Genomic DNA, 24968 nt, shown 5'->3' with positions numbered 1-24968 from the left:
TCCACTGTTCAATGTGCCACAGACTTATTGAGGTTCTTGGGGAAAACCCAGGCACCTTAACAAACCAAATGTCAGCTCTTGGGAAGTTGTAATAGAAGAGAAAACATGCAGCTCGGCTTTAGACAGCATTCCCTGTTGTGCTGGTGTTTCTGAGCCACTCTTAAGAAAACGGGATGTCTCTGTCTTAGAAAATATAGGGTTGAAAATGCTAGAGACTAAAGTTCTGTCTTAGAAATGCAGAGGAACTCAAGAACCCTTCCTAATATGACCCTGTGATGCCCATTCTCTCCCTTTTCCCTGACTTGATCTCAGGTCAGAAGGTTCACCAAAGGATCGATGAAGTGGATATTTAGTTACTCGAACACTATATCTCTTTGAAAAAGTGTTAATATAGACATCTGGGGTCACATGACTAGCAAGATGGAAGACTGAACATTTTCTCCCACTTTTAAACCTTTCCTAATAGGAATCGTGCAAGAGATAAAGTGATTTTAGTTATCTCCATGATTTAGGACATTAAAAACTCAAATGAGATAAAAACCTGATGGACTAACAACAGAGAAGGCCAATAATCTCTAACCCTCAATGCACTCATTCAGCATCCCCTCCTCCACTGCTAACCATACTCTGGGTGAAGGGCTACACAAGCTGACCCACGAGACTGCAATGAAACTAAATTCCATGCTTCCCCCACCCCCCACCCCACCCCCAGTATAAACACAGGGGTGCCTTTTTAAATTTCATAATATGTATCTATCTAAAACCCAAAGCAATATCATGTGCAACAAGGATATACACCAGATTTTTCTCAATAAACATGGGAGTAAAGCAAGAGTTCCCATTCACCCCATTATTCTTTCATATAGTTCTGGAAATGCTAGCAATAACAATAAAACAGGAGGATAATTAAAGGCATAAAGATAGGTAGAGAGGAGATAAAGCTATTGCTATTTATGGATGATATAATGATTTACTTGGAAAATCCCAAGGAAACAGAAAGCATGAGACAGTGGGTTGGAAGGAATGCTTAATGCGTATCTCGATGTTTGAGTTATGCAATTTCAATAAGAACATATGAGCAGAGAATGAGAAATAGAATGAGTTGAGTAAGGGTCAATTCAGTTGCAGATCCCTGAAGTGTTTTGCCAACCTTTGGGGTTAAAATTTTTTGAAGGCTTTGCAATGTGACGGGGGGAAGTGATTAAGCTTGTAGTAGTCACTTTACTCTACAAGGACCTCAGACTCATCAAGTGTGTGTCCCCTGGGCTCCAGTATCCATTTCCAAAGAATGGTCTCAGCATTTTCTGAACTGTGATGATGAGAAGTCTTTGGGTAGAAGCCATGTTGAGACAATGAGTTCTGAATGACTGAGAATTTCATGTGATAAGGACCTACAACAGCAGAAATATCTTGCAGTATGATTATGGGATTGTCTGGGTCTCTAATGATTTCTTTTTTCCAAAAAAATAGGGCAGTAGTTTCTATGGTTTATAAGGTCTCTTCTAGATCTAATATCCTGGAATTCTGGTTATCCAGCCTTTCATTAAAGATCTCTAATGAAATGGAGCTCTCTCTATCCTGAGGCAGCCCATTAGACCACTAGCTAGCTCTGATTATTAGGAGTTCTCTCTGCACATGCCAGGCATTGTTGCAACTTCTGCAGTCTGGAGAAAAACAGCATAAGCTTAAGTCTTCTCTCATATGAAAGCACTACAGACCTTGAAGGGAGCCATGTTGTTCCTTAAGTTTTCTCTTCTCTAAGTTCAACATTCTTAATTCTTCAAATGAGCCTTTTATGTTCTCCAAAAGTCAATAACAATCAACAAACATTTATTAAGTGCCTACTATGTATGAGTCACTGTGCTGAGTTCCAGTCCTTTTACTATCTTGTTGTTGTTATCGGTTCAGTCATTCCCAGCTCTTCATGACCTCATTTGGGGTTTTCTTGTCAAAGCTACTGGAGTAGTTTGCCATTTCCTTCTCCAGCTACTTTTACAGCTGAGGAAACTGAGGCAAACAGGATTAAATGACTTGCCTAGGGTCACATGGCTAGTTAATGTCTGAAGCCAGATTTGAACACAGGAAGATAAGTGGGCGTAACTCCAGGCTTTGCATTATATTTGCTGTGCTACCTAGCTGCCCTTTACCATATTAGTCACCCTTATTTAGATGCTCTTGAGCTTGTCAATGTCCTTCCTAAATATCCAAAATGCAATCATCTTGATGTAGTCTAACCAGGGTAGGATATAGAGCATGTATAGAGGACTGCAGCATCTGGATTCTTTGCCTCTCTTAATATACCAATGATTGTATTAGTTTTCTCTGATTGCTACATCACACTTTTGATTTATTTTTCCATGTGATATTTTTCATGTGATTTCCATGTGATATTTCCACATAATATTTCCACGTGATTTATTTTTCCATGTGATAAGAACTTGTGGACTATTAAAACCTGTTCATCTTGTCAACATAAACTATTGTCTACGCACTTGTCCCCCATCCTACACCTGTGACAGTGATTTTTTTAAACTCAACTGTAAGACTTTACTTTTATACTTATTATATTTAATTTTATTATGTTTGACCCATTGCTCTAGACTACTGAGATATTTTAAGATCCTGATGGCCATCCAACATGCTAACTATCCTTCCCAGCTTTGTGTCATCTGCAGATTTGGAAAGCCTACTCTTTATGCCTTCATCCAACTCATTGACATAAATATTGAGAAGACCAAGACCAAGGGCAGAGCCCTAGGGTACCATCCTAGAGAACTCCCTACAAATTGGCATCCCCTATTGACAAGCTGACAGCCAGTCATTCAACCCGTTACAAATCCTACTTCATTTTACTAGGATTTAGTTCATATCCGTTTGTCTTCTTGATAAGCATAGCATGAGAAACTGAAAAATTCTTTGTTGAAATATAGGTATCAAAAAAAATTACAAAAAAGAAATATAGGTATTCCATGCCTATAGTATTGTCTAATCTACTAGTACCTTTTATTGCTGTTCGGTCTTTTTTTAGTCATGTCTGACTTTTTGTGATCCCATTTGGGGTTTTTTTTGGCAAAGATACTAGAGTAGTTTGCCATTTCCTTCTCCAGTTCATTTTTACCAGTGAGGAAACTGAGGAAAAATGGGTTAAGTGACTTGCCCAGGGTCATATAGCTAGTAAGTGTCTGAGGCCAAAACTGAACTCGAGAAGATAAGTCTTCCTGACTCCAGGACCAGCAATCTATCCACCGTACCACCTAGCTGCCCTAACCAGTACATTTACTATGTCAAAAAGAAAGAAAAAATGAGCCTAGAATGACCTATTCTCTATGCAGTCATTCTGGCTCTAAATGATTGCTGTTTCTCCTTTCAAGCTTTGTGAATCATTCTCTAACAACATAATCTAGAATTTTGCAAAAATTTAGTCTAGCCCATGGGCCTACTATCTGAAGATTCCACCTTCTTTTCTTGAAAAACAAACAAACAAACAAAAACAGGCCAATGCTTGCTTTCTCTAATCCTTCTCCACCTCTCCATTCTCTAGTTTTTCAGAGTCCTGAAAACTTAAAAATCACAATCCATCTGCTTTCTTTCACTACCTAGCACTATAGGTTCATCCAACCTAATGACCTGAACTACTTGAGGGCAACTAGGTACTCTCATACTATTTCTTGTTACCTTGCAAGCTGTCTCACTTGCCCTCCTGAACCACTTGGTATTATTGTTGGGTACACACACACAGGTAGATATACACGTACTATATATACACACATTTATACATATGCATATATACATATACACATGCATGCATGTATGTGTAAATAACCTGGGGAACTCTTCCAAATGCCCTGCCAAATGAAGTTAGATCCATTTTGCACATATAAGCATACACACATGTGTATGTGTCTATATATATACATATATGCACATGTATATATATATATATAGACATGTATGTATTAGAATGCCATCTCCTTGAGGTCAAAGACTTTTACTTTTATTTTTATATGTCCCTCCCTTAGCATGGTGCTTGGCACATAGATGTTTAATAAATTTTCCTCAATTGATTGACTCCTGTTCTTCTTGGGTAGTCTGGCCATGTCTTTTTATAGCTAAGGAAACTGAGGCCCAGGGAGGTGACAGCTGGTTCAGGGTAACCCGGCTTGTCTGTAGTGGAGTCTAGAACAGAGCTCTCTTGTTTTCCAGTCCAGAGTCCTTCGCACTACACTGACTATGTTCACAAAAGTGCTGGGCTGTATTTGAAAGGCTGAGTTAGGAATCCCAAGTAGAAAGTAGAAGTACCTGTGTTCTAGCTGCAGTTCTTCCCCAAAGTAGTTTTATTGGCTGAGCCAAGTCACTGAGAATAATACTGATCTAGGTATCTAAGGATCCAATGAAGGTAAAAATGAGGTAAGGAGATGTACATAAAAATATTTTGTAAAATGCAAAGTATTATACAAATCTGATTTATTAGAATTATAATTATACGGTCATTTTATCCCATTTCCCATAACCTTGGCATCATCATGGGGGCAAATACAGAAGAGAAGAAGAGTAAGGAAGGCAGGTGAAGGAAGTAGCTGAAAACATTGGCAGAATCTATTGGGTGTTTATAGATGCTTGTTCATGTCTAAATCCATTTTGAGGCAGATGAAGATATGAAAACACATATACTTGGATGTGGATTCCTGAGTCTCCATCATGTGGCCATTGTCAATGCAGCTTCATAAGCCAAACTGGCCATAGACATATGGCCAAAATGGACTGCCACCAAGACTTCGGGAGGGAAAAAGAAATCACCTGATTACCTCAGTGAATATTATGCCTGGGAAGTAGGGATCCAGGGGAACATCTCCAAGGGCTGATACTTTCATCAGTCTCCATAAGCCATGACAATCCCATGCTTGGACTGCCTCCAACATGCCTGAACTTGCCTCAATGTGACCATAAGCCCCAAACAAGATGTCATGCCAAGGTGTGGGCAGCAAGGGGCCTGACTGGCCAGATAAGGCCACGACGGGACATCTGACTGACTGCCCAGAAGAAGTCTGGCAGATATTGTAGTTTATTCAGGTAGGGAGTTTAAGAGACAGATGGAGTTATAATAGGTGAGTACAGGGAAGTCAACTGAGGCAAGAGTGAAAAGGCAGGTACCATAGGGATAGGCCATGGAGGACACAATATGCTGTGTCCACAGCTCCTCAGACATAGGACACAGTAGACAGAGAGAAAGACAGAATAATAGTAATAGCTAGCATTTATATAGCACTGTAAGGTTTGCAAAGTGGATCTCCTTCTTACCTTGTCTCATTTGGTCCTCACAACTATCTTTGGAGGAAGGTGTTATTATTATAGTCATTTTACAGAAGTGGAAGCTCAGGTATACAGAGCTTAAATTACTTGTCCAGAGTTATCTAACTATTAAGTGGCTGAAGAAGATTTCAAACTCAGGTGTCCCTGACTCCAGGTGGAACACTGTCACCTAAATCACCTAGCTACTATGGAGAGACAGATAATTTCTGAAACACTTAGTTAGTGCGCACCAGGCACTATACCCTTCACTGGGCCTACAAATACAAGTAAGCAATACAGTTCCTATCCTCAAGGACCTTACACTCTAATGGGAGAAGACTATATATGAGAAGACTATACATATATATGTGTGTGTGTGTGTGTGTGTGTGTGTGTGTGTGTGTGTGTGTGTGTGTGATGTGTAGGTGCTAAGTAGGAGGGAAAAGTAACTATACAGAGAGCAATGGAGCAAGTTAGGAGATGGAGGTAGTGTCCCAAAAGAGTTAAGGCAAGAGGAGTGACACTGTGCATGTCTTGTGTCCTTCATAAAACAGTAATCCTGGGGAGAAAGTCACCAATAAGGAGGGGACAGTTTCAAAGTGGAGGCTTCCAAGGGTAGCAATTTGATAGGGGAGGATAAGGTAGAGTCTAGAGAGAATTGAGGTGATAGTGTACTTAATAGGTACTTAATATGTGGTGATTAATTGACTGATTGAAGTAGACGCATTCATTGTATGTCACAGGTAAATGGGGAGGCCTGCCTTGGACTCCAATGGAGGAAGAGAGGCCATGATGGAGAAATATTAGTTCTTTGAAATAGGGTTCCATGAAGTATTTGGACATCCTCATGGGATACAGGATGCCATTGCATAAATACTGAATAACAGGTAGAGATTAAGGCCCCAGGAAGAGTACCTGAATATATTCTGGCATATGAGAGCCATTTGGGATTAGAATGAGAAATTTAGATTCATTCTGGTCGTTGAGCTCCTAGACTGAATAGTGGGGCACCTTGCCTTTGATACTCTGTTCATCTTGTTGAATATGTTCAGATGGTTGGGAAAGCAAACATCAAAGAAGAGGACAAAAATGTGATCCAAAAGCCTAGAGGAGAGGGAATGTCAAGACAAGCAACCTAGTAGGTGATTTGTCATGCTGTTGAGTCATTCCAGCCATGTCTGATTCTTTGTGACCCCACTGGAGTTTCCTTGTCAAAGACACTGAGTTTTCTTGTCAAAGACACTGCAGTGGTTTGCCATTTCCTTTGCCAGCTCATTTTATAGATGGGGAACTGAGGCAAGCAGGACTAGGTGATGTACCCAGGATCACACAGCTAGTAAGTGTCTGAAGCTAGATTTGAACTCAGGAAGATGAATCTTCTTGATTCCCAGCCCACTGTCTTATCCATGGTGCCACATAGCTGCCTATATTGCCACAGGATCATAGACATTGAGTCAGATTGGACCTTAGAGACCAACTAGTCCAGCAGACTGATTTGCCCAGATTCACATAGGTAGAAAGTAGCAGAGGGAAACTACTAAGTTAGTTCTTTGATTTCAAATCTAATACTCATTCCATTGTATTGTGTTGGGATACAGGCACCTCCAGGGTTCTTGGTACCATAAAGCTGGTATAGGGCCCTGGGTATTCTAGTTCACTGTTATTTTTGAGGACAGCCTCAAAAGTAGAAAGGGGAAGCTGTGGAGATCCGGAAGATAAGTCACATACAAAGGGCCAGGCCATGCCCTGAAATCCCCAGGCCAGTATATAATGAGTCACACTAGGCTCATACATTCTGTTGCAGATTTCAGGGGCACTGAACCAGTGCTTCAGGAACTATTAATCTTGAGTCATGAATTGATCTGGGAAATACTTCTTCCAGATCAGGCTCGACAAAGTGGGGGGTCAATACTCCCTATATTTTTCCACTTAATAATATTTTTTACAATTACATGTCAAGATAGTTTCCAACATTTGCTTTTGTAAGATTTTGAGTTTCAAATTTTCTCCCTCCCTCCCTTCTCCCCTCCCCAAGACAACAAGCAATCTTATATAGGATATACATGTACAATCATATTAATCATATTTCCACATTAGTCATATTGTGAAAGAAGAATCAGAATAAAAGGAAAAAACCAGTACTCCCCTACAGAAACCAGAGTCCAAGTTCACCAGAAATAAGAAGCCATCAATGCCCAAAAGGAGTCTAGGGCGAGGATGAAGATGGGTCATTCCACAAGCATTTAGTAGGCACTGCTAAATTCTGGGAATATGAAGGACAAAAATACAGTCCCTGCTCTGAAGGAGATCCTAATCTAAAGCAGGAGATGATATGCAAGATACATGCAAGGCACATGGGAGATAGTCTCAGAGGGACACCACTACAAGTGGGGATTGGGAGGAAGGTGCGATCTGAGCTGAATCTTGAAGGAAGCCAGAAGACACGGATGAGAAAAAGAGAAAATTATAGGATTGGGAGATAGCCAGTGAAAAGGCATGAAAGGAGGAGATGAAGTTATCATGTGAGAGTAAAGTATGTATAGAATGGTTTTATATATTATACATATATATGTACATATGTGTATGTACAAACACATATTTGTGTTTAATGGTAGTTATCTCTAGTGTGCGGGTGGGGGGAGTAAAGGAAAAAAGAAACAGGATAACTTCAATGTATTTAAAAGGAATAGCAAGCTTACATAATAGATTTGCAGTTTCATAAACAATCATCTTTTTTTCTATGCTACTATGTTACATTACGGTAATGCTTGTTTTATTTCTAACATCCAAAATAAATTAAATTTTAAAAATTAAAAAAATTAAAATACATTGAGGGGAATAAAGAATAAGAAGGCTGGAAGAAGCCAGGCTGTGAAAGGATTTATAAGGCAAAAAGAGGATTTTATGTTTTGATCTAACAGTAAGCCACTAGCGTTTATTGACTAATGGGATCACACCTCCACTTTATAAAAACCACTTTGGCAGCTGAGTAGAGGATGAATTGGAGAGAAGAGGAGGAAAAATAGATTAACATCCTTTCACTTCTGAGGAGAGTGGAGGGAGGGGAGACCTGACATCTGAAAACGAGGAGGAGATGCGTTACATTTCTTCAAAAGGGGGTGACAGAAGGAAGGGCTGAGCTGATCCTATGTAGTACTCAGTCTTCTCTGAGAAGAGTGACAAGTAAGAACACCAGAAAGTAGCTGGGGAAGGGATAAGAGCAGAAAGCTCTTAAATGGTTGTCAGCATCTGGACTCCACAGCCTGGCAACAGATCTGAGGGTTTCCTCTCCAGAGAAAAGGAACATATTGGTTCTCCATCCCTCCCTGAACAAAAAACATGGGAAGATGGGCCTTAGAGAGGAGATAGTACCAGAAGCTAAGGAAGATGTCAGGCATAACAAGATTAGGAACAGTTGTGTACCTGAGGCTGCTGGGCATACAGCTGCCTTTTGCCTAGGCTTATTTTATGGTGTCAAGAAGTGAATTATCTTAGGTCTGTTATTGTTCTGGTTGTGGTAAAGAAAGCATACCAGAATTACTGTTGGAATGATCACCGGAGTTGGACGACACCTCAGAGTTCATCTAGTCTAACCCGTCCCTGACTAGGAAAGCCTTTCACAACAGCCATGACAGGTGTTCTTCTGGTTTTTATTAAAAGGTCTCTAGTGAAGGGTAGGAGATATAGTTTCAATAGAACGGATAGCAAACAGGTCTTCAAGTAAGGAAGACTTGAGCTTAATCTTGAGCCTCTGGCACATCCTGAATCAGTAGACCTCAGGAAAAGACTTCAATGCCCTAGGCAATGGTCAAGACTATAAGTTACGGAGCACGTACAGATGTGCATTGGTAGAAGGAGCCCCCAAAACAATAAATTATAAGCCATGTCCCTTCCACAAAAATGATGGGGAACTCACTATCTCTTGAGACAGCACATTCCACTATGCCTTTTTTTGTTGTTCAGTCATTATTCAGTCATGTCTGACTCTCTGTGACCCTATTTGGTTTGTGTTTGTGTGTGTGTGTGTGCATGTGTATGCACGCACGTGCCTGCGCAAAGATGGTGGAGTAGTTTGTCATTTCTTTCTCTGGTTCATTTTACAGATAAGAAAACTGATGCAAACAGGGTTAAGTGATTTGCCCAAGGTCACAAAACTAGTAAGTGTCTGAGGCCAGTTTTAAACACAGGAAGGGGAGTCTTCCTGACTCCAGGACCAGCACTCTATCCTCTATCCTACCTATGATACAGCTTTACTCAATAGAAGTTTTTCATTCTATCCACCCAGAATTAGGCTCTCGATGAAGCAGAGTGGTAAGGGAGTAGAGGGTGGGGACTGAGATGGAGTTGTAAGTCAGAAGAGATTCAGTGTGAGCTGATCCTTAGATTGCAATCTTAGTAAGTCCTGAGGGACTTGCTATAAGAGTGTGTGGGTGCAGAAGGGCTTTCATCTGTGTTCTTGGTCCTAGACACTTCTCCATCCCCAAGCAAAACCAGTAGTGAGAAAGCCTTATCATATTGAGAAAGTCTAATCAGAAAATTGCTGGGAAAGCCTTTTCAGATTTTATATATCTGAATGGAAAATTTCTTATCTCTTTGCATGGAAAGAGTGTCCTAGAGTAGGGGTTTAGGCAGGGGAGGGTAGCAAGCACCCGAGTTAACTTAGAGCTTAGGGCATAAATGAATGTGTATGAGGCCGTGACAATATGCCGAAGCCTTTCCTATTTCTGTATAGAGCTTTCTAGGACCCTGTGAAGGTCTGAATTCATTAGGCAGGAAATCACCTGGTCGGACCTACCAAAGCATTTCACATATTGCCACCAGTGTCCTTGTTGAAAGGACAAGATGAGGATAAATGGTCCACTTCTCTGTTCAGCTGTGGCATGATAAAAAAGCATTCATGATGACAACAAGCCAAAGGCCCGATACAAATGGCCCTGACCGGAGCAAACTGTACCTTAGCTCATCCTTCCTCAACAGCCTCAAAGCAGAGTAATGGACTGGGCCAGAGTGTTTCCCCGTACAGTACATTACTTAGTGAAGTGATGTTGTTGCTCTTTGTTTCGCAGTAGATAACCTTCATATTTCTGGCATTTGCAGCTGTTATTTACACTTTGCAGCCCAGATGGCATTTATAGGAAGGAGAAGAGAGCTGCTTTTCCCTCCGAAAGAGAAATAGGCATGATCTATATGGAGATGTTGCTCAACAGCTGGCCCTCTGCCCAGTGAATCTTGGATGATAGCAGAGAGCACCTCTTCCCCACTCCCAAAGGTAAAGTGAAAGCTCCCAGTTCTTGTGTAACCCAACGTAGGGGTGCAGAGAAAGATGAAAACCATTCCCCATTTCAATTCAATTAGAACTATGAAGTGCCTACTGTGTTCAGCATTATCAAGGGAAAAAGAAAGGTCCCTAGCACATTGTTGTCATTCAGTTGGGTCCAATTCTTCGTGACTCCATTTGGAGTTTTCTTGGAAAGGTACTGGGGTGGTTTGCCATTTTCTTCTTCAGTGGATTAAGGCAAACAGAGGTTAAGTGACTTGCCCATAGTCACACAGCTAGGAAGAATCTGAAGCTGGATTTTAGCTCAGGTCTTCCTGACTCCAGGCCCAGCACTCAATCTGCTTCCATATTGGGTGAATTCTATATATTGTCTATTTGTATGGAGGAAACAGTTTAATTAACAGAATGTCGGTTTCTTTATCTGTAAAATGGAAAAAAAAAACAGAACCTATCTTACCCATTTCATGTGATTGCTGGGCCCAACAGAGAATTTATTTAAAGAATTTGGCAAACCTTAAATCACTACATTCTTGTCAGTTATCACTGATGATTTGAACTCAGGATTCTCTGGACTTTAAGTCCAGTATCCTTTACATGGGGGAAGCTAGGTTCAGTGGATAGAGCACCAGGCCTGGAGTCAGGAGAACCCAGGTTTAATCCAGCCTCGGACATTTAGTAGCTGTGTGACCCTGGGCAAGTCATTTATTTGCCTCAGTTTCCTCACCTGTAAAATGAGTTAGAGAAGGAAATGGCAAACTACACCGATATCTTTGCCAAGAAAACCCCAAATGGGGTCATTTCCTTCTCTAAACAAACTAAACAATAATAACAAGAAACCCTTTACATGAGACCATACTGTTGTTCCCTAAGTTACTGAGATGCCATACACAGGTTGAACATACACTTAACTTGGGACTCACTACCAAAATCAATATCCATTTCTGGACTTTTTGTGTATATCCTAATGATGATGGACATCTCTGGAAGTTAGAAATATGTAAATATGTAAGCTACATCACTCCCTCTTTTGTTTCCCTGGCAAATAGATTTCTGTCATTAGCATTGAAGTGAATAAAAATGGCTAGTCATTATTCACACTTCTTTGGAAGAATTACAGCGTTTTAGTTGGAAGGGACCTCTACAGTCATTTAGTCCAACCAATGCCTGAAAAGAAATCCTCAATTCACCATACCTAACAATTGGCTGTCCAGTCTCTTCTTGATGCCTTGATGTCTACCCATGCCTTCTCCCATTTTATGCTTATAAAACTGATTTTTTGAGCCCAAGAGTAAGGATTTATTTACATTTATCTCCAATAAATTTCAATTTGTTGGGTTTAGTTGTTGTCCTTTGTTCTCAAAGAGGAGCAAAATGATATCTCCATGGAGTCAAGCACAGTGTATCTGATTGTGGCAGACCAACACAAACTCAGAAGGCTTTACCACAGGACAGGCACAAATTGTCCCTATAAAAGTTGGAGTGGAGCTGTCTTTAAATTTGCCCATCTTATGTTTCTTGTTTTAAGTTTAGCCCAATATTGAAGCCAATCCATATCTTTTTGGTTTCTTATTGTCCCATAGATATCTTAAGCTTATCATGTCTAAAAATGAACTTATTTTCTCCCCCCCTTAGCCCCCATCACTACTCTTCCAGTCACCCAGGCTTGAGACCTAGGCATCATCTTCAACTTCTTACTCTCAGCTCCCATCTAATCTGTGATCAAGTTCTGCCAATTCTATCTTTATAACATTCCTCATACACATTCCTTTCTCTCCTCAGACATTGCAACAGACCACCCTGGTGCAGGTGCTCATCACCCCATACTTCAACTATTGTAATATCCTTTTGCTTGGTCTTCCTGCTTTAAGTCTCTCCCCATGCCAGCTCAGCTATCAAAGGGATCATTTGTACTATGTATCTGACCTTGTCACCTCTTTAAAACAACAACAACAACTCTGGTAACTCCTTATGACTTCCAGGATCAAACATTAAAATTCTCTATTGGCCTGTTAGAGCCCTTTATAACATGGCCCAAACCTACCTTTCCAAAATTCTTACACCTTACTCCCTTCCACGTACTCTATAAAGCAGTGGCAAGGGCCTTCTTAATGTTCCTCGCACTCCAGCTCCGACTCCCCTACACTCTCACTGGCTGTTCCCAGTGCATACCTGGCATTCTCTCTCTCCTCATTTCTGCTTCATGACTTCTTGGCTTCCTTCAGGTCTCAGTTCAATTCTCATTTTCTATGTAAAGTCTTTCTTTATCTCCTTTAACACTAGTGCCTCACCTCTGGGATAACCTCCAATTTGTGTTTTACATAGACAGATGGATAGATAAACAGATCATGCATGTCTACATACATACATATATGTTCATGCATGTATACATGTGTATATATGTGTATGTGTGCATCATATTTGTATGTAGTTGCTTGAACATAGTCTCCCCCATTAGATGGCAAGCTACCCGAGAGCAGGAACTGTATTTACCTTACTTAGTACCTCCCAATGCCTGGCCCATAATAGTAGGAGCTTACTAAATGTTTGTTAACTCATTGACATGACGGATCATCTAGTATGTTAATTATCTCAGTTTATGTCTTCTAAAAATGGGCCTTTAACTAAATAATTGATTTAAAAAATGTTAAATAGCCCTTGGCCTTATACAGATCTCTGGGGCTCTCCACTAGAGACGCAATGCCAAAGTGTTATTGAATCATAAGCAATTATTCTTTGCATCTGGTCATTCAGCCATTTCTGATACCATCAAACTGGACTATTGTCTAACCCACATATCTCCATCTTTTCCATAAGACTATCATGAGATATTTTATCAAATACTCCCTGATCTACTGGTTTATAAGCTAGGACAGTCAGTCACTCTATCTAAAGTGAACACTTTATCGAATCTTTCATGACAACACTGACAGATATTTACACTATGTTAATTACTGGCCTCCATCTCTGATACAAGGAAAATTCTCCCAGAGTAGAGAATTTTTTTAAATTGTCATTAAATATTTCCCAATTAGATGCAAAACAATTTTAACACTTTTTGAAATTTTGAGATCCAAACTCTCTCTCTCCCTCCCACTTCTCCCCCCTCTTTCAGGAGGCAAAAAATTTAGATTCGGATTATACATGTGAAGTCATGAAAAACATGTTCCTATATTAGCTGTTGCAAAAGAAAACAAACAAAATAAAATGATAAAAGTAAAGAAAGTTAATGTTTTCCTATGCATTCAGAGTTTATCAGTTCTCTCTCTAGAGGTAGATAGTGTCTTTCATCATGGGTCCTTGACACACCTAGTAGTGGTATTGCAGATGCAAAGGGTGTGCACAGTTTTAGCCTTTTGGATGTAGCTCCAAATTATTCTCCAGAATGGTTGGATCAATTCACAGCTCCACAAACAGGGCATTAGTGTCCTAACTTTTCCACATCCCCAACAACATTGGTTATTTTCCTTTTGCGTCAAATTAAATAATCTGACAGGTATGAGGTGGTAGGCAGAGAGAATTTCTTAACGAAGCTTTGGATCTCTCCCAACACATTGCTCTGCATGTGGGGGCTTCATACCATTTTTAAATGCACAGATAAAAGAATAATGACAAAACCATGGAACGTGAGCTATGAAACAGAACTTAGAGATTATCCGATTCAACCTCATTTAATAGGTTAGGAAACTGAGATTTAGACAGCGTAAATGATTTGACCAAGGTTACACACTGGATTTGTGCTATAAATGAGACTAGGAGTCTCTTCACTCCCAGGACAGTTTGGTATCGTTACCTTGCCTTAGAAATTAGGTAGGGAAGCCTCTCAGCATGATTTCAACCCGCCTCCCACACACACACAGGCTCGCGCGCGCCGCACACACGCACACCCCACCCTACTTAATTTCCAAGTTGAGATATGATATCACAGAAGGAAAACTGGAATGAAAGTCGAGAGACTTGGCTTTAAGTCTTAAGGTAATTTAACTATCTGTGGGCAGAGTGCAAGGTTAGGGGCTAGGAGAGATACAAGGTGTAGTGAAGAAATTTTCTCTGCTCTGGTCCTTTTTTATCTATTAGAGATAGAGGTCAATACTTTATGGAGATCAAATATCCTGTTGGGTTGACATGGAAGATTCAATAACATATTAATCCTTTCTAGAAGTGAGTCTTCCCTAGTTTATAAATAAAGATGTTGCTTGCATAAAAAATGTGGGCAAAATTACTGGCCTGTTGGGGAGGGGAGGCAGTGTTATTTTTAATATCACTGCCCTTGCTTCCTTAAGCTAGATCCAAAAAAAATATAGAAAAGCTCTGATCTAGGAATCAGGAGAATTAATTCTAGGCTTGGATCTGCCAAGAACTCATTGTCTGTGTGATCTTAGGCATTCCATACTCTCCTTCTGCCTCAGTTACTTCCTCTGAAAAATAAGGACAACATTATCTCTCTTGCTTACCGGATGGATTGGTGGTTAAAAGAAATGTGATATGATTATTAGAACTCTTCTGATGAAAACAGAGGATAAGATAAATCTGGACTGGTTCTGAATCATGAGGACTTTGTCTTAGTACACAAAAAGTTAGAGGCTGCAAGAGTTAAACCGATAGGCTCTTTTAGTGGAATAGGATGTGGGAGAAACCAGACATCAGCCATGGGGCAGGGAAAATGATGTTTGGAATAAAAGGCTGCTAATTGGTATGGGGGATAGGGCACTGGGCTTGGAGTCAAGAAGATCTGAGTTCAAATTTGGCCTCAAACATTTACTAGCTGCATGACTCTGGGCAAGTCGCTTAACTTTTATCTATAAAATTGTCCCCTCGTTGATAAAATGGGCATAATAGCACCTATCTTCCAGGGTGGTCATGAGGACAAAATGAGACAATATTTTAAAAATGATCACAAACCTATATAAATGCTGTGATGATGAGGGCCATCATCATTATCATTTAGCAAAATAAGATAATACATGGTAGCTTATTTATTTTCTCTGTCGCTCACTTATTCCCATAAAGAAATTCGCAACTCAGCCCAGTCAACTCCCTCAATACACCTTCTACTTCCAAGCCTTCTTTCTAAGTGTAACAGCATCTCTCTAGAAGCAATAGCACTTCCCAGAGGGAGGGCAAACAGTAATAACAGCATTATGATGGAGCATGTGGGTAGAAATACTGACGAGCCCTCACTGATAGAGAACAAAGCATTGGCTTCCAAGTTTTGTGGGTTGGAATAAAGGACCCCTGAGGTTCCTTCCAACCACTCTGAGATCCTGCCCTCTAAGTCACTATAGCAACTAGTTCTCCCTCCCACTTAAATGAATTTTTCTTCATTTTTTTATATTATATTCACATCACCAGTTCGCATCATTCCACATGAGCCTCTGTTGGTGCAGCTGGCCTACGCAGCGGCTGCCCTAAATGTCCAAACTACTAGTTATCTTTTAAGATAGAATTCATGTGTATAAAACAATGAAGAGTATGGACAAGGTATCATGAGCTCAGTCTCTAAAGTCTGAGATACTAGAGCATCAAAGGCTGAAAGAGGTCCCTTATAGGACAAACAAAAACAGGTCTTCCATTGTACATTATATAGTAAACTTATGAAACATTATCTACAAGAGGCCTAATATCAATAAAGTTAAAAATAGAACTCAGATAAATCTATAGATTGCAGAACCATTTGAAGGGAGCATACGGAAGGGTCCAGATTGTGATTGCAATAGAATGGGAGACTCTCTCTATGACAGTTTCCTCTACTAATGTAGACTGGTGCATTAATTATTGGTGACATGTAGTCTTAGAGAGTTGCTTGGGACACTGAGCTAAGTGACTTCGCCGTAGTCCCTTGTTCATTATGTGTCAGTCGCCGGATTTGAATATTGGTTTTTCTGACTACAAGACTGGCCCTCACACACTGTGCCAGGCTGCCTCCCTGTGGAGCAGCAGAAAGCTCTTTAGAAGGGTTCTGGATATTTAAAGAGGCTTGCTTTAAGTCACACAAGCAATAAATAACAGCACAAGGATTTGAATCAGGATCCTGACTCCAAATCCAGCTCTTCCATGATGCCATGGTGGGAAGCCATACCTATCCTGGACAATGAAACTCTTTGTCCTTTGGAAATTGATCAATCAATGAACATTTACCAAGTATCCACAACATGTCAGATACTATGTTAGGCCATGGACGGTAAAAGAAAAAAATGAAGCATTCCTTGCCCCCCCCCCAAAAAACCATACCTTCCCACCATGGCATCATGGAAGGAGCTGGATTTGGAGTCAGGATCCCAATTCAAATCCTCGTGCTGTTATTTATTGCTTGTGTGACTTAAGGCAAATCACTTCATGCCTTTGGGCCTCAGATAACTGGCATCTAAATGAGGGAATGAATAAGGAATAATCTCTGAAGTTCCTTCTAGTTCTCAATACAGCAATTCCATGCCAATCCTGTGATCACGCAGTGTCAGCTTCCTAAAACCTAATTTCAATCTGATTTTGACTTGAAATATAAAAGAAAATTTAAAGTGGCATACATATGAATGTATTCTAGTCTCTCTGGATCGTGAGGTGTGGGGGAATGGTGAAAGAAGGGAATAAGCACTTCTTCCTATATGCCAAGTATATATATGCCAAGCACTGTGCTAAGCACTTTACAAATAACATTTCATTTGATCCACATAACAACTATGGGAGGTAGGTGGTATTATTATCCTCATTTTACGGTTGGGGAAACTGAGGCAAATAGCAGTTGAGTGACTTACCCAAGGTCACACACTAGTAAGTATCTGAGGGTGGATGTGAACTCAAGTCTTCCTGACCCCTGATCCAGACCCAACACTCTATTTACTACACCACCTAACTGAAGTCACTATGAGTTCACAATTATACTTAAAATCATACTCTTTCCTGCCTGGTTGGAAACAAGGAATGTAGTAAGCTGGTAGATACAGCTAGTACCTGTGATTTACTCTCCCCATCAGCCCATCTGGGCTGACACATGGCTTTTACATACAAGTCATTCTGTTCTTTGCTTCTTTTCTGTTCTTTGGTGAAGGTGTATCAGACCTATGAGACCTTGTGAGTTTCCAAAGGTCAGGAGACCAAGCTGCCTGAAAGTCTGGGAGTTGGTGGCCGTGCAGATTTTGCAGGCAGCTGAGCTCAGTAAGGAATAAAGTCCTAAGAAACTTACTTATCCCAGTAAAGCAGTAGATAAAAGGCAGTTAAGAGGCAGTTGCAGCAACTCAGCCAGAGGCTAAGTGAACTTGGAGCTGGGGGTGGGGTTGGGGGCAACCAAAGCTTAGCAGAACTGCCTCTCTCTAGGCACTGAGGTGGTATAAGGAAGTATGTTGAATGATAAATCATTATAGAAGATCTTCCATATTATAGTGTAAGCCCGGATTTTCTTCCTTCCCCCATCCCCCAGCTCCTGCAAGATCTTTAGACTTTCGGGCTTGGAATAAGGAATCAGACATTTCTCTCCAACTGATAAACCTTCAATAAGAATGAACCTCTCAGACATTCCTCTCTGGCTGACAGGCCCAAATAAAGAGTTGAATACACTTCCACTAGGAGACAGGACTTGAACAAAGGACAGGAAATTCTGAAACTGCTTCTTGAGGACCTAGCCAGTACAAGATCTTCCCCTCCTGAGGGGAGTGGCTACCCTCGCTGGCCGGGAACATCCGGGACAGTTAGCAGTAAGCCTTCCTTATTCAGGACGCTATAAAAGTCTCCACATGGAACAAGCACATGAGATCTCACCCATGGGGAGGATGCTTCGCCTGGGACCACCTTCCTTTCTGGGGCCTTGATCGAACTGAGCTGTGTAAGCCGGGTTCTCCTCAACTTTGAGAGGATCAAGTGCTGGAGTTCCTCTGCGAGGTGATGAATCTATGTTGTTTGTGTCTTTGTCTTCGTTGTGTTAACTATGTTTGTTAGAGTATTTCCCCTGTCTTCCAATAAAACTATGTTCTGTTGGGAGTGTGCTTTATTGCCAGCTCGAATCTGAATCCCAACCTAACTTAGCTTAATCGAACATATGTGTATATAAGTATAAGGAAGAATGTGCTCCCAGGTGTTGGGGGGAAATGTTTGTGCTTCTCTTCTTGTTAGATCTTCTCAGTAGATATTCCTTTGTCAAAGCTAAAAAGTAATTAAAATCATACACACATAGACATACACACACACATACGCAAATACAAATGTGAAATAAGATAAAGGATCCATCATTTGCACTGAACTCCAAGTCGTTACAAGAAATATTTGAAATAACCCATGCTTAAGTAAAAATGTCTGTCTAATTAATAGACTCCTTTTGCATTTTATAAAGAAAAATGAAGACCTACAACGGGACTAATACTTCAGCTTCTGAAAAGTAAGCCATGCATTGCATACTCAACTCATCTTTAGCATAGGGATTGTTTTCTTGCATTCACATGTGATTCTTATACAATGATTTAGCTTTTCTTGGAATGTAGGCTATAATTGTAGAATGTGAGAGTCAGAAGGGATCTTCAAGGTCATCCCAACTAAGCACTTATTACTTCATATATATATATATATATATATATATATATATATATATATATATATATATATATATATACTATATATATGTATAACGCTATAAGGTTTACGATACATGGAAATAGATTAGAATTTGGTAAGAAAGGTGCCCAAGAACAAAGAAAAGTGGGGGTGGATTTTGTGCCATTGGTTGTCAAGGCTTACTGAGATAATCTGTCTGGCTAGGTCAGTGTCTTCTTCCTCCATCACTACACCAGGTATCACATGGTCAGAAAAGATGATCTTCTTACCTTGTAATATCATAGATCAAAAAATGGAAAGCACTTCCAATGTCACCAACTCTGTCTTCTACATTTTAAAGATGAGCTAACTGAGACCCAGAAATGTCAGGTAAGATAAGGTAAGGTAAAGCCCAGAGAGGTATGATGTTGCCCAAGATCACACAACAAATCAGTGGCAGTGCTGACGACCTAAATGTCCATGACTTCTCTCCCCAAAGAATCAAGAACAGGAATCTCTACATTGCTTATAACACATAACAGCTCTGGGCACATCTGTACTGTTCTGGGAACATTTGTTGAATGCCTGATTAGATGAATGAGTGAATCATAATTTTTAATGACTCGTGAGACTCCAAGAGATGAAGGAGAAAGTTCGAAGTCCTATGGCTAGGATTGTAGATTGAGTTTCTTAATGCTGATTCCTGGATCTTTCAATATAGTTTGAGAATTATTGTATGATTTTCTTCATCTAGGGGCAGCTAGATGGCTCGATGGATAGAGCACTGGGCCTGGAGTCAGGAAGACCTGAGTTCAGATGTGGTCTCTGACACTCAATAGCTGTGTGACCCTGGGCAGGTCACTTAACCTCTGTTTGCCTTAATACACTGGAGAAGGAAATGGCAAACAACTCCAGTATCTTTACCAAGAAAACTCCAACACTATTGTCCACAGGGTCACGAAGAGTTGGATATGACTGAATAATACCACAACTTACTTCATCAGAGGGCCCTTTTTTTCCTAATCCCATCCAATGGATCCTGAGGGCTTGGCCTGGCCAAACGGCTCTACAAGGGGGTTGAATACTCAGTTGTTTCTGAAACCACCTGAGTGAATAACCCAACTTGGTCTGACTCAATTCCTGCATAACTGCTACTTCTTTGAAGAAGCTAGATGAGTTATCTTGATCCCTCAGTGCCCTATGTAGTAGAGTTTCTTCATCCCAACCCTGAACTGTGTTTACAGCCTATTCCTTTTAAACATAGGTTGCTCTGTAATTGAAGGTTGCCTCTAATGGCAAAGAAGGGGTTCCATTTATCTAAATGTTATCTGTGTTAACAGGACTGATTGCTATCTAATTCATAGGCTCCTATTCTTCCTGAGTCCTGACATCTTTAATATCCTGTTACATTGTGCTGGGGGATAATAGCACCACAGGGCAATAACATCGCTGCTGAGAATTCTGAGGTCTTGGGTACTATGGGCTTCAACTTATTGCTTCCTAACTGCCATTTATTAAAGACCATAATGCCTTTGAACACAGTTTATTAAAATAAATCGGACCCTGTAGTATTCAGGACGTATTTCAAAGGAAAGCTTTTGTCAATCTTTTAAATGAGGACTTGTCACCCAGAATCCCAACTTGAATTGGGTCTGATGTTAATCTTAGCACTTCCTCTTTTGATGTGCTTTTCCACTCAAAATCTTTTCATGAATAGGGAACATCTACAGATGCTGGATAGATTCAATTCCATAACTCTTTATGAAGTGCCTATTTTATGTAATGAACTATTCCAAGGACCAAGGATCGAGACACAAAAATAAATACCCCTTAATCTCAAGGAGTTTATAATCTACTGTGGGGTAAACAATATATAAACAGATAAATAAGAACAAGTTATATACAAAGTAATTTAGGAAGTAGGGAAAGCATCAATAACCAAGTAGATTCTGAATGCCTACATAAGAAGTGGAATCTGAGCTGAGCCTTAGAGGGAGATTGCAAGAAATAGAATTTGTAGGCAACTGTTAAGGATCTGTGCCCTGCCCTCTTCCAGTCTCTTAATGTTTTCTTTCTAGGTGAACTCAGCTAACAAGCCATAACTTCTATGCAAATGAATATCTATATATTTAGCTCCAATCTATCTCATGAGCTCCATTTCTACAATTACTAAACACCTGCTATTCATTTTTGCCTAGATTTCTGCTGGCACCACTAATTCAATGTGTCCAAAATCAGACTGAATATTTCCACCCTCCAACCCCTTTTCATACATATTTCCTGATTCCTTTCTTTCTGCTAATCTTTTTGGTCACCACAATAGAAAACTTAGATTATCCTACACTCCTTTCTCTTTTTTATATCTAACATTCAATCAATTGCTAAGTCCCACTGATTCTAACTCGTCCTTGTCACTCATGCCTATCTCTTCCATCCAGTCTCACTAACTCCAGCACTCTTGCAACAACCTCCTTCCCAGTCTCCCCAGCTCTAGTCCAACATCAATTTCATCCATTCTGTACATACTGCCCAGGGGTTTCTACCTAAAGGTCAAGTCTTATCACATTGTTCTTCACTTCTCACTCTCCTTCATCCCACATATCCAATCAATTGTTAAATCTTTCTTTTCCTCCCTCGAAAAAAATTTTTTTATCCATCTTTTTGTCTCTAGTCACATGGCCACCATTCTAGTTCAGGCCCTCACCTGGATAACTGCAATAGCCTCCTAATTGGCTAAGTCATTGATTTTTTTTTTATTTAGTTATCTAATTCTTTCTTTCTCTTATTTTTTCCCCTCTCAGTTAAGTGGCTAGGTAAAACTACACTTCCTTCTTCTTCCTCTCCTATAGTTTGTAATTTTGCTCTGTGTCTTTTTCTAAGGAAGATTTATTTGCTTTGTCCTCTTTATTAATTCTCTTCTCTTTCTTTCTCTTCCAAAATTTTAGTCTATGATTCATCGTCTATACCCTTACTTATTCTTTATTTAATTTCTTTGTGTTCTAAGAATTAAAACTTCTGAACTGCCAGGTTTGAGATTCTTCTAATTAATTTTTACATTGCTGCCTTTGTAGATTTTGTCCCATTATCCCTTGTTTCTGTTGTGCCTTAATCTTAGAAGTATCAATTTATGAGGGAAATAATGTGGATGTATTGCCCTATGGTAGAAAATACTTTATGTCCCAAATTGTGTGATCCAGGTCTATCCCTTGCTCTTCTCATTACCATTCTCCTTCTCATTGGTTGTACTATCTCAGCTACAATCTATAGCCTCCCACCCTTCTAGCTACCAGTTGCTCCTTAGAACCTCCCAATTCTTTTCTCCTGGGGCAGGTGATTGTACACTAAGATGAGACATGACACCCTCAAAAAAAAACAATCTCTCTGTGCATCAATTCTCTTCATTACACTCATCATAAGGTGCCCATCTTCCATCGCAGTTATATAACTTCTCCTGAATGGGCCTCTTCTTCAATGAGACTTCCTCCCCCTGTGTGATTGAGATCTCATGCTTCCATACCCTATTTCAATCTCTCAATTTTGCTTTCTCTCCTTTCTTCTTGCTCGGAAACTACAGAAGTTATCATTCCTTCATTGTTCATCCACAGATTTGACAAGAGTACATGACCTATTCCCCTCTGTCTTCTACCTCTCGTACCCACTCATTCTGCAATGTTATCCCAGAAAATATATTAATTTCCCTCACCACCCTCCCTCCTTACTTTATACCCTCTGATATATGTTATACTACATAGCTGTTTCAAGCCTTCATTTCCTTGAGTTCTTCCACACCTGATTACTTCCAGAGCTGAAAGAGTTAGCTATTTGAATGTCTCCAGGATGCTGGAGGCTTATCCAATGGCCATCAGAGAAAGGTATTCAAATTTGTAAAGAGCTCACTGGGTATTAATACTATGTTAAGAAATCAACACTTTTTAGTTGTAATTATATCCTGGAACCACAACCAAGGTGGGCTGTGGGGCAAAGAGGAGGGAATTAAATCCTACTTCCTTATACTCTTCCACCAGTTAATATTTCCTGTCCTTAGCAAATCAACCAGAGTATTTGAGGGCATATTTGTCCATAGTCTTAAATTTTGATAGCTCTTTAGTAATTGCAGAGGATTCAACATTGTCTTCTTAAGTACCTTCTTCTCCTGGGCCTTGTAATAAAGAACCTTGGCAAAGTCCTTGAGGTGTAGTTCTTAAACAAGTAAAAAATAAAGTCCTCCATGAGAATTTGGATCTGTGATAGCTAATGAACCTGGGAATGGGAAGAGGAGTGTTGTACTCTCTCTCAAAAAATAGTTAGACAACTTTTAAAAGGAAACAATGATTTACAAAATTCTCATAGGTCATCACTTTCCTTGGTATTTGAAAAGGCTTTCCCAACTCAAAGAAAAAGGGGAAAAGAAAATTGCTCCTCCTCTCTAAGAGAAAAATTCCAACAGGAATACAGGGCATGAGGCTGATTGGAAGCTACCTCCTTATTGTCAAGTGAGGAACCAAACCTCCCCAGCTGAAATTTCTTTGGGCTTCCTACAACACATTAAGTAGCTGTATTTTTTCTAGGCATACCTGCAACACATGTGGAAAATTCAACTCAAAGAATGGAAAAAAATTTTCTTCTTCATTCCTAAAACTCATAGAGTAATCTAAATGGAAGCCTAAACTCATCCCTCACTAGGGTAAGCATGCTAACTTAAAAGGAAAACAAACTTGGAAAAATCCTCAAAGAAATATAAAGTTCCCAAGAAGGAATTTCTTCTTTGGAATTGATTGATGAGGGCTTCTTGGATAGTGGTGTCAATCTCAAAGAGAAACTGGTTATTTAACTGCACGTAACAGTCACTGTTACAACATATCAACTAACATTATCTATGTTCTATTATGTTTTTCTTTATTTTTTTAAATATTTCTTCTTTGGAATTGATTGATGAGGGCTTCTTGGATAGTGGTGTCAATCTCAAAGAGAAACTGGTTATTTAACTGCACGTAACAATCACTGTTACAACATATCAACTAACGTTATCTATGTTCTATTATGTTTTTCTTTATTTTTTTAAATATTTCCCAATTACTCTTTAATCTGGTTCTGGCATCACTGGGGAGTGCAGAGAAGAAGAGCTTGACATCTCTGTTCCAGGCTAATAAAGCAAATGCTATTCTATGAACCTAGAGTCTGTAAGGATCTTAAGACAGACTGTCCAGACTTGTCACAATCAGCTCATCAGTCTAGAACAACTGAAAGGTGAACAGCCAAACAGCATACTTGGAAGGGTCCTGAAAGATCACCTTGTCCAAGGATTCTTCATATTTTTTACATCATGAACCCCTTTGATATCTGGTGAAGCCTATGGACCCCTTCTCAGAATAATATTTTTAATACATAAAATAAAATGTAGGATATTCCAAAATTTAATGCAGTTATATTAAAGCTTAAAGGTACGCAAAGATTTTTGGAACACCCTGTACATAATATCAGAAAGGAAACTAATTATGATGAAATACAGTGATCAAAATATATTATATATATAGGATACTATATGTATATATGTGTATGTATGTATATGTATGTATATATGTATATATATGTGTGTATATATGCATATATGTATCTATACACACACACACACACACACACACACACACACATATATATATATATATATATACACACACACACACTCACAGACTTCAGGTTGAGAACCTCTGTACACATTCAGTTTTTTCATTTTACAGATAAGGAAACTGAGATGCAGAGAAAAGAAGTAACCTATCTAGGATAACCTAGATAGTAAATAGCAGAGCTGAGAGGAGGAGGTAGAGGAGGAAGAGAAGGGAGGGGAAAATGTTTTAATTAAAAAGAAATAATACTTACCTAGAAAACA

Source organism: Trichosurus vulpecula, chromosome 8 (assembly GCF_011100635.1).
Source record: "Trichosurus vulpecula isolate mTriVul1 chromosome 8, mTriVul1.pri, whole genome shotgun sequence".
Classification (NCBI taxonomy): Eukaryota; Metazoa; Chordata; class Mammalia; order Diprotodontia; family Phalangeridae; genus Trichosurus; species Trichosurus vulpecula.
The sequence above is the reverse complement of the archived record's forward strand: the minus strand, read 5'-3'. Positions refer to the sequence as shown.